This window comes from Rhincodon typus, chromosome 22 (assembly GCF_021869965.1).
Source record: "Rhincodon typus isolate 14 chromosome 22, sRhiTyp1.1, whole genome shotgun sequence".
Taxonomy (NCBI): Eukaryota; Metazoa; Chordata; class Chondrichthyes; order Orectolobiformes; family Rhincodontidae; genus Rhincodon; species Rhincodon typus.
This window is the reverse complement of record NC_063353.1, coordinates 18,597,190-18,608,553: the sequence shown is the minus strand read 5'-3', so window position 1 is coordinate 18,608,553 and position 11,364 is coordinate 18,597,190. Positions and strand designations below refer to the sequence as shown.

At 42.5% G+C, this 11,364-nt stretch overlaps 1 long non-coding RNA gene across 2 annotated transcripts in view; it reads left to right on the top strand.

Annotated features, from left to right (window-relative positions):
• The window catches only part of LOC125485743, a 24,217-nt gene extending 13,080 nt beyond the window's left edge, over positions 1–11,137 (top strand). The window contains exon 3 of one of the 2 annotated variants that reach the window (XR_007264431.1): positions 10,123–11,137. This is a non-coding gene — a long non-coding RNA (uncharacterized LOC125485743). The other variant, XR_007264432.1, reaches the window with a different exon arrangement.
• Positions 11,138–11,364: the final 227 nt, after the last annotated feature.

The following is an 11,364-nucleotide window of genomic DNA, read 5'->3' as shown; positions in this document are numbered from 1 at the left end:
CCTACACTCACCTTTACTGGCTCCATCCCCGCCTCTTCGATCTGTTTGTTTCCTCTCCACCTATCCTCTCCTTTATCCCTCTTCTATCCGCCTCCCACTCTCTCCCTATTTATTTCGGAACCCCCTTCCCCTCCCCCTTTTCTGATGAAGGGTCTGGGCCCGAAACGTCAGCCTCTCTGCTCCTATGATGCTGCTTGGCCTGCTGTGTTCATCCAGCCCTGCACCTTGTTGTCTCGGATTCTCCAGCATCTGCAGTTCCTACTATCTCTTCTCCTGTAGAGTGTGTTTCTTCTTTATTCTGGTCCTGTGTTGTTTAATAGTGATAGCCTGTTGCAGGGTCATAGTCCATTGCTCGTCGGTAGTGTTTTGGCATAATGATTTTTAGTTGGGTCAGGACTACAGACACACACAGGAATTTTTAGAAGCCTGGTTTTCAACCCGTGATGCAATCATCAAACATGTGGAATTAGAGCCCATATACAAACCCATGCAGTGCAGAACCGGAAATGACACAACCCAACAACAGACCGGATCATATAAATACCAAGTGGAATAGAACAACATCGCTTCATTGGAGGCCACACTGATGATGTTAGCTAACATGGTGATGAAACGTCTGTGCGATAACCAGCCAGCTTGGCGAGCAAGCAAACAACCTCATCAACAACCCGAGCTACAAATCTTGGCAAGAACCTTAAACACATACCTGTGGAACACGTTCAAAGTAGCCCATCAACGGGAAACCTTCACCAACTGACTGAGCACTACCATGAACAACTTCACTTTCTCCACGAATGCCTCAGGGAACAGGTACTGCCCCACAGCATTAATTAAAAACCCCCACTCAACAACCCAGAGGCATACAAAACAGCTGAACAAAATAGCCGGAGAATGCTACGGGCAACGATCAAGGATGTCGATAACCGGCTCTACAAGTATGAGTGAAAAATTTCATGCCAAAAATCATTATACCAAAACACAACCGAGCAGCAATGGACTACAACCCTGGAACAGGTAATCACCATCAAACAACACAGGACCAGAACAAAGAAGAAATACACTTATACAGGAGAAACTGACCAAACTGCTCCACCACAAAGACAAGGACAACAACAAACCAGACGCATGGATAAGAAACCTATCCAACAGACCACTTACAGAAACTGAGAAAGCTATCCTAATACACGCACTAAACTATAACCACAGAGATGCAAACAGAACAGATGTCATGGCTGCTCTGGAAACTACACTGAAAGGTAATAAAACTCATGGATGAAACATACCAAACCATCAGACAAACTATAATCCCTATACTGAAAGGGCGGAATGAATGGGACACCCTCAACACATCAGAGAGAAAAGCACTCAAACAATACAAGAAAGACAGGAACATCATAATCCTACCAGCAGACAAAGGACGCATGACCATCATTATGAACGAACCAGACTACATTGAGAGAGCACAGGCATTGCTTGCAGATACAGACTTACCAACAGGTGGAGATAGACCCAACACCACGGCTAGCAAACAGGATCACCCAAACGCTGAGGAGACGAATAAATGCAGGACAGATAACCAAGACAGACTAAATGTAAATGAAACCAGAAGATTCAAACACCCCAACTTCTACGGACTACCCAAAGTACACAAACCAGACATTGCCCTCACACCTACAGTCTCCTTACCAGGCACACCTAAACACAAACTGGCCAAGGACCTACAACAGAGACTGAAACACTGGTTGACAGATCACCCCACTTCATTCACTCAACCCAGGAATTCCTTAATAACCTCAAGCACATTAAAATAAACGACAATGAGATTATTGATATCCTTCGACATCAGAGCACTATTCGCATCCATTGACATACCACTAACCAAAGAAACACTTGCCACATTACAAGAGGCAGCAGGAACGCTGAATCCAAACATCTCTATCAGCACAGACAACATACTCAGACTACAGGACTTATGCCTTACCATACACTTCATCTTTAACTGCCAAATCTACGAACAAATCAATGGGGTCACCCATCTCAGGACTTATTGCAGATGCAGTCATGCAAAAACTGGAATGCACTACCCTCCCCCTCAAACAGTCAAAATTGTCGATCTGATACGGGGACAACACATTTGTCATCATTAAACACACCAAGTTAGAAGAGACAGACCAACTCATTAACAACGTTTTCACTGGGATCAAATTCACGAGAGAAGAGGAAGATAACAATCAACTTCCGTTTCTAGTCATCAGGGTAGAACAAATGATCAACAGGGAGTTCCAAACCACAGTATATAGGAAGGTAACCCACACTGACCAAATCCTCAATTTCCACAGCAATCACCCCAACATCCACAAACAAAGCTGTGTTAGGACACTATTCAAATGGGTCACAACTCACTGGAACACACCAGAACTACGCAAGAAAGAGGAAGAGCACCTATACAAGGTCTTTGCTAACAACAGATATCCCAACAACTTCATCCGCAGGTGCTTACTAGATAGCTAACGCCAAGAGGACACAGTATGCCCTAACACACTGGCCGTACTACCCTATAATCAAGAACATATCAGAACTGACAACAAGACTCCTACGACTACTGGGAATCATGGTAGCACACAAACTCATAGCCACACCATGACAAACACTCACAAGGACATATAGGACCAAGACAACAAGGTGCAGGGCTGGATGAACACAGCAGGCCAAGCAGCATCATAGGAGCAGAAAGGCTGGCGTTTCGGGCCTAGACCCTTCATCAGAAAATGATGATGTCTAGGCCTGAAACGTCAGCCTCTCTGCTCCTCTGATGCTGCTTGGCCTGCTGTGTTCATCCAGCCCTGCACCTTGTTGTCTCGGATTCTCCAGCATCTGCAGTTCCTACTATCTCTGATTCACATATAGGACCAACGTAGTTTACAAAATACCTTGCAATGACTGCAGCAAACATTACATCAGCCAGACCAGAAGAGAACTAGCCATCAGGATACACGAGCACCAGCTAGCAGCAAAATGACACGATGAACTTTTCCTGATCGGACAGTGAAGGCCATCAATTTAACTGGGAGAACGTGACCATCCTAGCTGAAGCCAACCACAGTCATGCATGGGAATTCCTAGAGGCCTGGTCTTCAACCCATAATGCAATTATCAAATGTGTGGAAGTAGACCCATATACAAACTCCTGCAGAACAGAACTGGAAATGACACAACCCAACTTAACAGACCAGGTCATATAAATACCAAGTGAAGTAGCACAACATCACTTCTTCAGAGGCTGCACTGATGATGTTACCTCACATGGTGATTAAATGTCTGTTCAATAACCAGCCAGCTCGGCAAGCAAGCCAACAACTTCATCCACAACCTGAGCTACAGATCTTCACAGGAACCTTAAAAGTGTGCACAGTACAGGTAACCATGCAGTTTTTTTTAATATACTTTTTCGCTCGTCCACCACCAGGAACAACACCATGTGACCAAAGAACCAGTAGCAAGCCGAGACCCCTGAGGACAATGCCTGTATGAACATCGAAAGAACTGCGGATGCTATAAATCAGGAACAAAAACAAAGTTGCTGGAAAAGCTCAGCAGGTCTGGCAGCATCTGTGAAGGAAAAAACAGAGTGAACATTTCGGATCCGGTGACCCTTCCAGTTCTGAGGAAGGGTCACCGGACCCGAAACATTCAGTCTGTTTTTTCCTTCACAGATGCTGCCAAACCTGCTGAGCTTTTCCACTAACTTTGTTTTTGTCCCTGTGTGAACATCTCCTGTTAATATTGGTCAGCCAGTGCCTTCTGATTGGTTGGTCAAGCAGTGCCTCCTGATTGAGGTTGTTAACCAGGACCAACAAGGACCTCGTAGTCAATGAGTTCCAGTCACTACAGACACCCTACACCCAATCCGTGGACCTCAGCATTCGACATATACCAGCCTCACTGCATCATCATAACATATCTGCAATGCAATTACAGTTCAATTCTGCACTTCAGTGCTGTACCGCAAGGAGACTTGGTGAAGCTCACCGATCAGACGAAATTGTATTTCATGCTGCTCACTCACTTTCTTAGTGCCCACTCATTTCCTGCCTACTTCAATGCTCACAGAATCACTGCCTTGCCTTAACTTGCCATCCTTTGCTTTGCCTTTTTGCATTTTGCCCCTCAGCTGGAGCTAACAAGGTCACAGAACTTATATCTTGAATTGTATTTTAGCACAGACACAAAGCCAGACAACTTCTCATGGTAGTCAACAGTCACCGGTTAAAGGGTGGATATGTTGCTGTATGGTAACATGCTCCATTAACTTCACACCTACAACATATGCTAGCAGCAAATGCGCCAGACACACTGTATGTGCTTCAACTCAAAGTCTGAGGAGTGCAGTCCTCAGTCAAGTCGAAAGAGACATCCTTCAGTCTTGAAGGTGGGTGTGGGATAGGGAATCCAAGAACTTAAGTCAAGAACAGACTTCAATATCAGTCACGGGGCAAGGCACAGTCAGTCAGTCACTTGGGTACTCATGGTCAGGATAAGCTTGTGGTTGGTAGGGAAAAAGATATCGGGCACCTCACAACCATTTGGCTCCTTCTGATCGATTTGGGGTCCTTTCTTCCTAGAATGAGGCAAAGGAAGGGATTGACTGAAATGAAAGTGTTTGGCACAGCTGTTAGTGCTGCTGCAGTGTGGAGGCAAGGTGGTGAGGTTCTGAGTGAGTGAGTAGACCATGTAACCATGCAGGCTTTGTAAGGTGGAGGATTCCGTGGCTAAGTGCAAGGGGAAGGACGTTGAATGCAATAGGGAAAATGGTAGAGCATAAGCCTTGGTGGGAGGTGAGTGCAGTAGCAGAGGCAGAGTGAATGTGAGGTGTAAGTAGAGAATATAGTGGGACTTAGCTTGCAGAGTGCATCAGGTCATTGGCCTTCTTACATAGAAATGTGGAAAACAGGAGCAGGAGTAGGCCATTCAGACCTTCTAGCCTGCTCCACTGTTTGATAAGATCATGGCTCATCATTCAACTCAGTACCCTGTTCCTGCTTTCCCTACATCCTCTTTGATCCCTCTCCATCTTCTCTGATCCCTTTAGCCCTAAGAACTATATTTAAGACCTCCTTGAAAATATTCAGTGTTTAGCATCAACCATTTATTTGTGACAGAGAATTCACAGGTTCACCACTCTTTGGGTGAAGAAATTTCCCATCATCTCAGTCTCATAACTTATCCCTTACTCTTAGACTGTGACCCCGGTTTTTGGCCTACCCAGTCATCAGGAACATCCTTCCTGCATTCACCCTCTCTAGTTCTGTTAGAATTTTATGAGATTCCTTTTATTGTTCTAAATTCTGGTGAATATAGTACAAACTGATCCAGTCTCACTTCATACGTCAGCCCTGCCATCCCAGAAATCAGTTTAGTAAACCTTTGTTGTGCTTCCTCCAATAGCCAGAACATCCTTTCTCAAGATAAGTAGACACAGTACTCCATGTGTAGTCTCACCAAGACCTTGTGTAATTGCAGCAGGACATCCCTGCTTTTGTATTCAAATCCTCTGAATATGAAGTGCAAAAATACCATTTGCCTTTTCCACTGTCTGCTGCAGCTGCCTGTTTACTTTCAGCGACAGGTGCACAAGGGTACCAAAGTGTCATTGCACCTCCCTTTTTCTTAATCTTTTGCCATTCAGATAATAATCTACTTTCCTGTTTTTGCTATCAAAGTGGATAAGTTGACATTTTTCAAAATTATACTTCACTTGTCATGCATTTTCCCACTCACTCAACTTAGAATCACAGAATCCCTATAGCGTGGAAGCAGATGATTCAGCCCATCGAGTGAACAGCAACCCACCCAGACCCTGTAAGCCTGCAATTCCCGTGGCCAGTTCACATAACCTGCACCTCTTTAGACTGTGGGAGGAAACCAGAGCACCCTGTGGAAACCCACGTAGACACAGGGACAGTGTGTGAGGGTGGAACTGAATCTGGGTCCCTGGTGCCATGAGGCAGCAGTGCTAACCACCGAGTCACCTCACAGTTCACCTTCATGCCCAGCTTTATGAGAGCTGCAAACCTGGAGATATTAGATTTAGTTCCCTGATCTAAATAATATGTATTGAGAGTAGCTGGGATCCAAGCACTGATCCCTGCAGTACCCCACTAGTACCTGACTACCACTCAGAAAAAGACCTGTTTATTCCTACACTTTGTTTCCTGAAAACCAACCAGTACATTACTTCCAATTGCATGTGGTTTAATTTTACATGTTAATCTCTTAACTGGAACTTGATTGGAAGCCTTCTTTAAATTCAAATAAACTACATCCACTGGTTCCATGTATCAACTCTATCAGTTAAATCCTGTAACAATTCCAGTAATTTGTTGAGCATGATTTCACAGACTGTTTGATCCTGTCACTATTTTCCAAGTGCTGTGCTTGTAAATCTTTTCTATTGGACTCTAGTATTCTCCCTAGCAATGATGTCAGGATGACCAGTGTATAATTTCCCGTTTTCTCTCTACCTCCCTTTTGAAATACTCAGGTGACAGCAGCTAGCCTTCGATCCATAGAAACTGTTTCAGAGTCTATAGAGCCTTGGAAGATGCACCCACTATTTCCAGAATGACTTCCTTAAGTGTTCCGAGGTAGATTATCTGGCCCTGGGGATTTATAGTCCTTTAATGCCATCAATTTCCCTCAAACCAGTTCCTCCCTCCCACTAGACCCTGTGATCCCCATCAGTGTTCTCTTTTATGAAGACAGAACCAAAGTATGTATTTGATTGATCTGCCGTCTCTTTGTTCCTGTTTCTGACTGTAAGAGACCGACATTTGTCTTCATTTATCTTTCTCTCTTCATGTACCTACAGAGGTTTTTACAATCACCTTGTATATTCCCCACAGACTTCCTCTCATGCTCTATTTTCCTAATTTTAATTGATGCTTTGTCCTCCTTTGCTGAAATGTAAACTGCTCCCAATCCTGAGGTCTGCTGTTACTTTTGGCCAATCTTCCTACAATTCTGAGTGTTCCTCCAGACTGTTGAGACTGCACTGACCAGGATAGTGACCCTGGACTAGGCTGGCAGGATCAGGTGTCATCTGTCAGTTCTAGGAGAAGAGGCATCATCCCATTGACCAGTACCTGCAGGTCCCTGTCCACAAAGCAGGGCACTAATTTCTCCTTATCTGCCATGACAGGGGCAAATGTCACAAACTGTGCAGGGCACACCCAGACTGATAGCACTTGACCAAGTCACAATGGCCTCTTAAAGATGGCACCAGCTCCAGAAATCCTGGGATGTCCTGTTAGTGGCCAGTATTTCTGCCTACGGTGATTGGGAGAATCAGGCTAGCATTGGACAAGTGAAGTGCGATACCTCGTTATCGAGACAAATCTAGGACAACAGCGCAAGAAAACTCATTTAGTTTCACATAGAGAAACCCTCCATGAAACTTAACAAAATGCCATTTACCCAATTTCTGGTAAAATTCAGCCCATGAAGAGTCATTTAGGAAGCCTGTACTAGCACAAGTTTCATTAATGTATAAACTTGCTGTCAGCTCATAAAATGTCCATCTTTCGAGTTATCTTCACCACATTCTGATCATCATATACAGGAGGTCATTTAAAGATTTTCCCAATTGCCTATTTTTGCCTCAGTTTTTACAGTTACAAACTAATCTGCATATTTGCTTTAATAAAGCACTGTAACACTTTGAAAGTTAGCAAAATAGTTTCACAATAGACTTAATGCTATGAAAGACTACTGGGTTTACAGCCGGTGATCAGTGAACTAACACAATTGACAAACTTACTTGACCTTGCTAATCTAACTGTTGCCGAAACATAGGGCAATGATAATATTGATAGAAGTGACCTTTAGGAGACAATGTCCCACTTTCAGATTGATGATACGCTCTAGTGAGTTGTATAAAACTAACAAATTAAAGTTGCCATAATCCTACTGGACTGTGCTGTCATTATAGAATGACAACTGGTAATAGTTTAACCTAAGGGTCACATGCCTCAGGCAAGGACAGAGGTTGAGAAGGACAGTCCTTCATGGTAACCTCAGCCGATGCAGGAATTGAACCAATGCTAACGGCATCACTCTACATTGCAAATTGGCCATCCAGCCAACTGAACTAAATGACACCCTGTATATTGTACTACCACCATGCTTACTAGGATATATTCAGAACAGAATTTTGGCAGTTCAGTACTCACCATCCATGAGACACTGTGGAAGAGCAGCAGCAGAATTGCATTCCATCATATCAAAACTCTATACTCCTGCCATTTTGAGTCATGAATTGTGATGACAATTAGAGAACAAACACGGGAAGAATCTCCAAGATCATCTCTATTTTCAGTCATAGTGAATAATGTATCTGCATGCCAAGCATATGCTTTCAAAGCTGACTTGTTTGTCTAAATGGCTGTGTATGGGGATGGTAGTTTTTAAAATTCATTTATGGGATTAGGACATTGCTGGCTGGGCTGGCATTTATTACCCATCCCTAGCTGTCCTTGAGAAGATGATGGTGAGCTGCATTCTTGAACTGCAGCAGATGTGTGCTGTAGGTCGACGCACAATGCTATCAGAGAGAGTGCCAGGACTTTGACTCAGTGACAATGAAGGAATGATAATATATTTCCAAGTCAGATGGTGAGTGGTTTGTAGGGCGGAACGTGCAAGTGGTGGTTTTCCCATGTATCTGCTGCCGTAGTACTTGAAGATGGAAATGGTGGTGGACATGGAAGATGTGTCAAGGACACCTGGTGAATTCTGCCGTGTGACTTGTAGATGGTACATATTGTTGCTACTGAGCATTTGTGATGGAAGGACGGTATGTTTGTGGATGAGGTGCCAATCATGGGAGCTGCTTTGTCCTGGATGGTGTCAAGTTTCTGAGTGATGGTGGAACTGCACTCATCCAGGCAAGTGGGAAGTATTCTATCATACTCCTGAATTATGCATTGTAGATGATGGACAGGCTTTGGGGAGTTGAACAAATTAATTTACAAAACTTGCTTGGTCGAACCTATTTTATAGATCGGGGGAAGCCAGAGGACTCAGGGCATGCTTCATGAAACAAGTTACATATTTTTAAATAAATAAACTAGAATTAGGTAGCAACTTGATAATGAAATTAAACATGCACGGGGACATGTGACATGACTGGATTCTGTTTCACTGTTCTTTTCCTCCTCAAGCTGGGTGTGGTTAAATCAACTTCTTCTATCAAGTTACACAAAATTTAACAGACAACAGGCCAAAACAACTGGCTGGAAGTACAAACTGCCAAAATAAAAATAGACATTTTTGAATGAAGTAAACATCATAAATATAAATCTGCATTTACGTGACCTGATAAACCACTACTTCTCACTGCTCCATGTTTTAAATACCTGCTGTTTCCTTTATATGTGATGCTTCCAATCATAACATTTCCAATAAAAATATCACATATTATGTTGTTTGAAACATTTTCACACAAAGACTGTTTGTACTATCCCATGTTTCAAAAAAAAGTATGAAAAACTGCCCTTTCCAAAATTTATTACAGTATGTAGTGAAACTGAAAAAATAAACCTGTTTAATCAGACCTTTTACCAGCATCTTCAAATTTGAGTAGTACTAACTGTTGAACTATTTTCTTCTACTATAGAGTCCTCTTTTAGAATAAAGGATTTGCAACTAACAACCATCTATAAAACATCGCAAAATATATAAACAAGCAAACAGTGTCACTTCTCCCATTTACTCAGGGGTACAAACTTTTAGGTTGGAAGGCCAATCTGAATAAGACTGCAGGAAAACTGGAACTCTGGTCATCTGATTAATTTGGCAAAAGTTATCAGATGAATCACAAAGAGGACACATAATTTTCTACAGATGTGGAATCATTTTTTTGATTCTTTTGTAATATAGAATTTGGTAGGACTAGAATTGTTATTAGAACAAAATACTTTAATCAATTTCATCTGTGATTCATCTTTATTGGTAACCATTGGCTGACCAGCATTTATAATCGTAATAGGCAGCATTTGCTCTGTTTGTCACCCAATTGTGTTCTGGACAATTCAAGAATTATTTATAAAATTATTCTTTATCCAGTGATTCGTACATTTAGATCTTCCAGACAAAATCTTCTACAATACAAAAGCAAAGTACTGTGGATGCTGTAGACCTGAAATAAACACAATGCTGGAAAAATGCTCAGCAGTTTGGCAGCCACTGTGGAGAGAGAAACAGAGTTAACAGTTCAAACCACTATGACACTTCTTTGGAACTGAAGAAAGGTAGCAATGTGATTGTTTTTTTTAATGCATTTGAAAAAGTGAAGAGGAACAAGTGGAACAGAAGGGAAGGTAAGGGAAAGGTTATAGTCTGAGGGAGATTCAAGATTAATAGTGCCATAAAACAAAAGGCAAACAGAATGGTAATGGTTAGAGTTCCAAAGTAAATGTTAACAGGTGACCAAAAGTCAACTCTGACAGTCAACAAAAATGTGAAAACAGGAGACAGATACATTTTCCTACATCATAATCAATCTCCCAAGGTTATGCCCACACATTTAACCAATCTATATCCCTCTGTAGACTCCTTGTATCCCCCTCACTACTTTCTTTCCCACCGATTTTCCCTGGTGCACTCTAGTTACAGGTTGCCATCAGCATTCCCCCTAATTAGACCTGAGGTCTGCGCATGGAAGTGACTTCCAGAATCGATGGCAATGCTGTGAATGCCATTGGCATACCAGTCGCCATGTACAGACCCTTGGCTACACATCCACTCAGCTCAGAAGGAACATTGGTTGCCATCCTGCAAATGTCCCCTTTATTCCAACTCTCTGTCTTCTATTAGTTAGCTAAGCCTCTGTCCAGGCCCATACACTACTCCCAACATCATGGGCTCTTATCTGATTAAGTAGCCTTACATGTGGTACCTTATTGAATACCTTTTGGAAATCCAAAAGTATAATATTCACTGATTCTCCTTTAACTGCCCGACTTGTTATCTTTATCAGGCACGAATTCCCCTTCATGAAGCCCTGTTGACTCTGCTTGATCATATTATATATTTCTAAATGCTCTGCTATTACATTTTCCCAATGATAGATGTTAAACTAACTGGCCTATAGTTGCTTGGTTTTTTTTGCCTCTTTTTTTGAATAACGGTACTACAGTGGCAGTTTTCTAATCCTCTGGGACTTTTCCTAAATCAAAAGATTCATGGAAGATTACTACCAGTGCATCCACTGTCTCTGAAGCTATTTTCTTTGAAATCTTCAGATGCAATCCTTCAGCGACAGAGGACTGAAGGTCTGTGACCAGCGTTATGCCGCCACTATCAGTG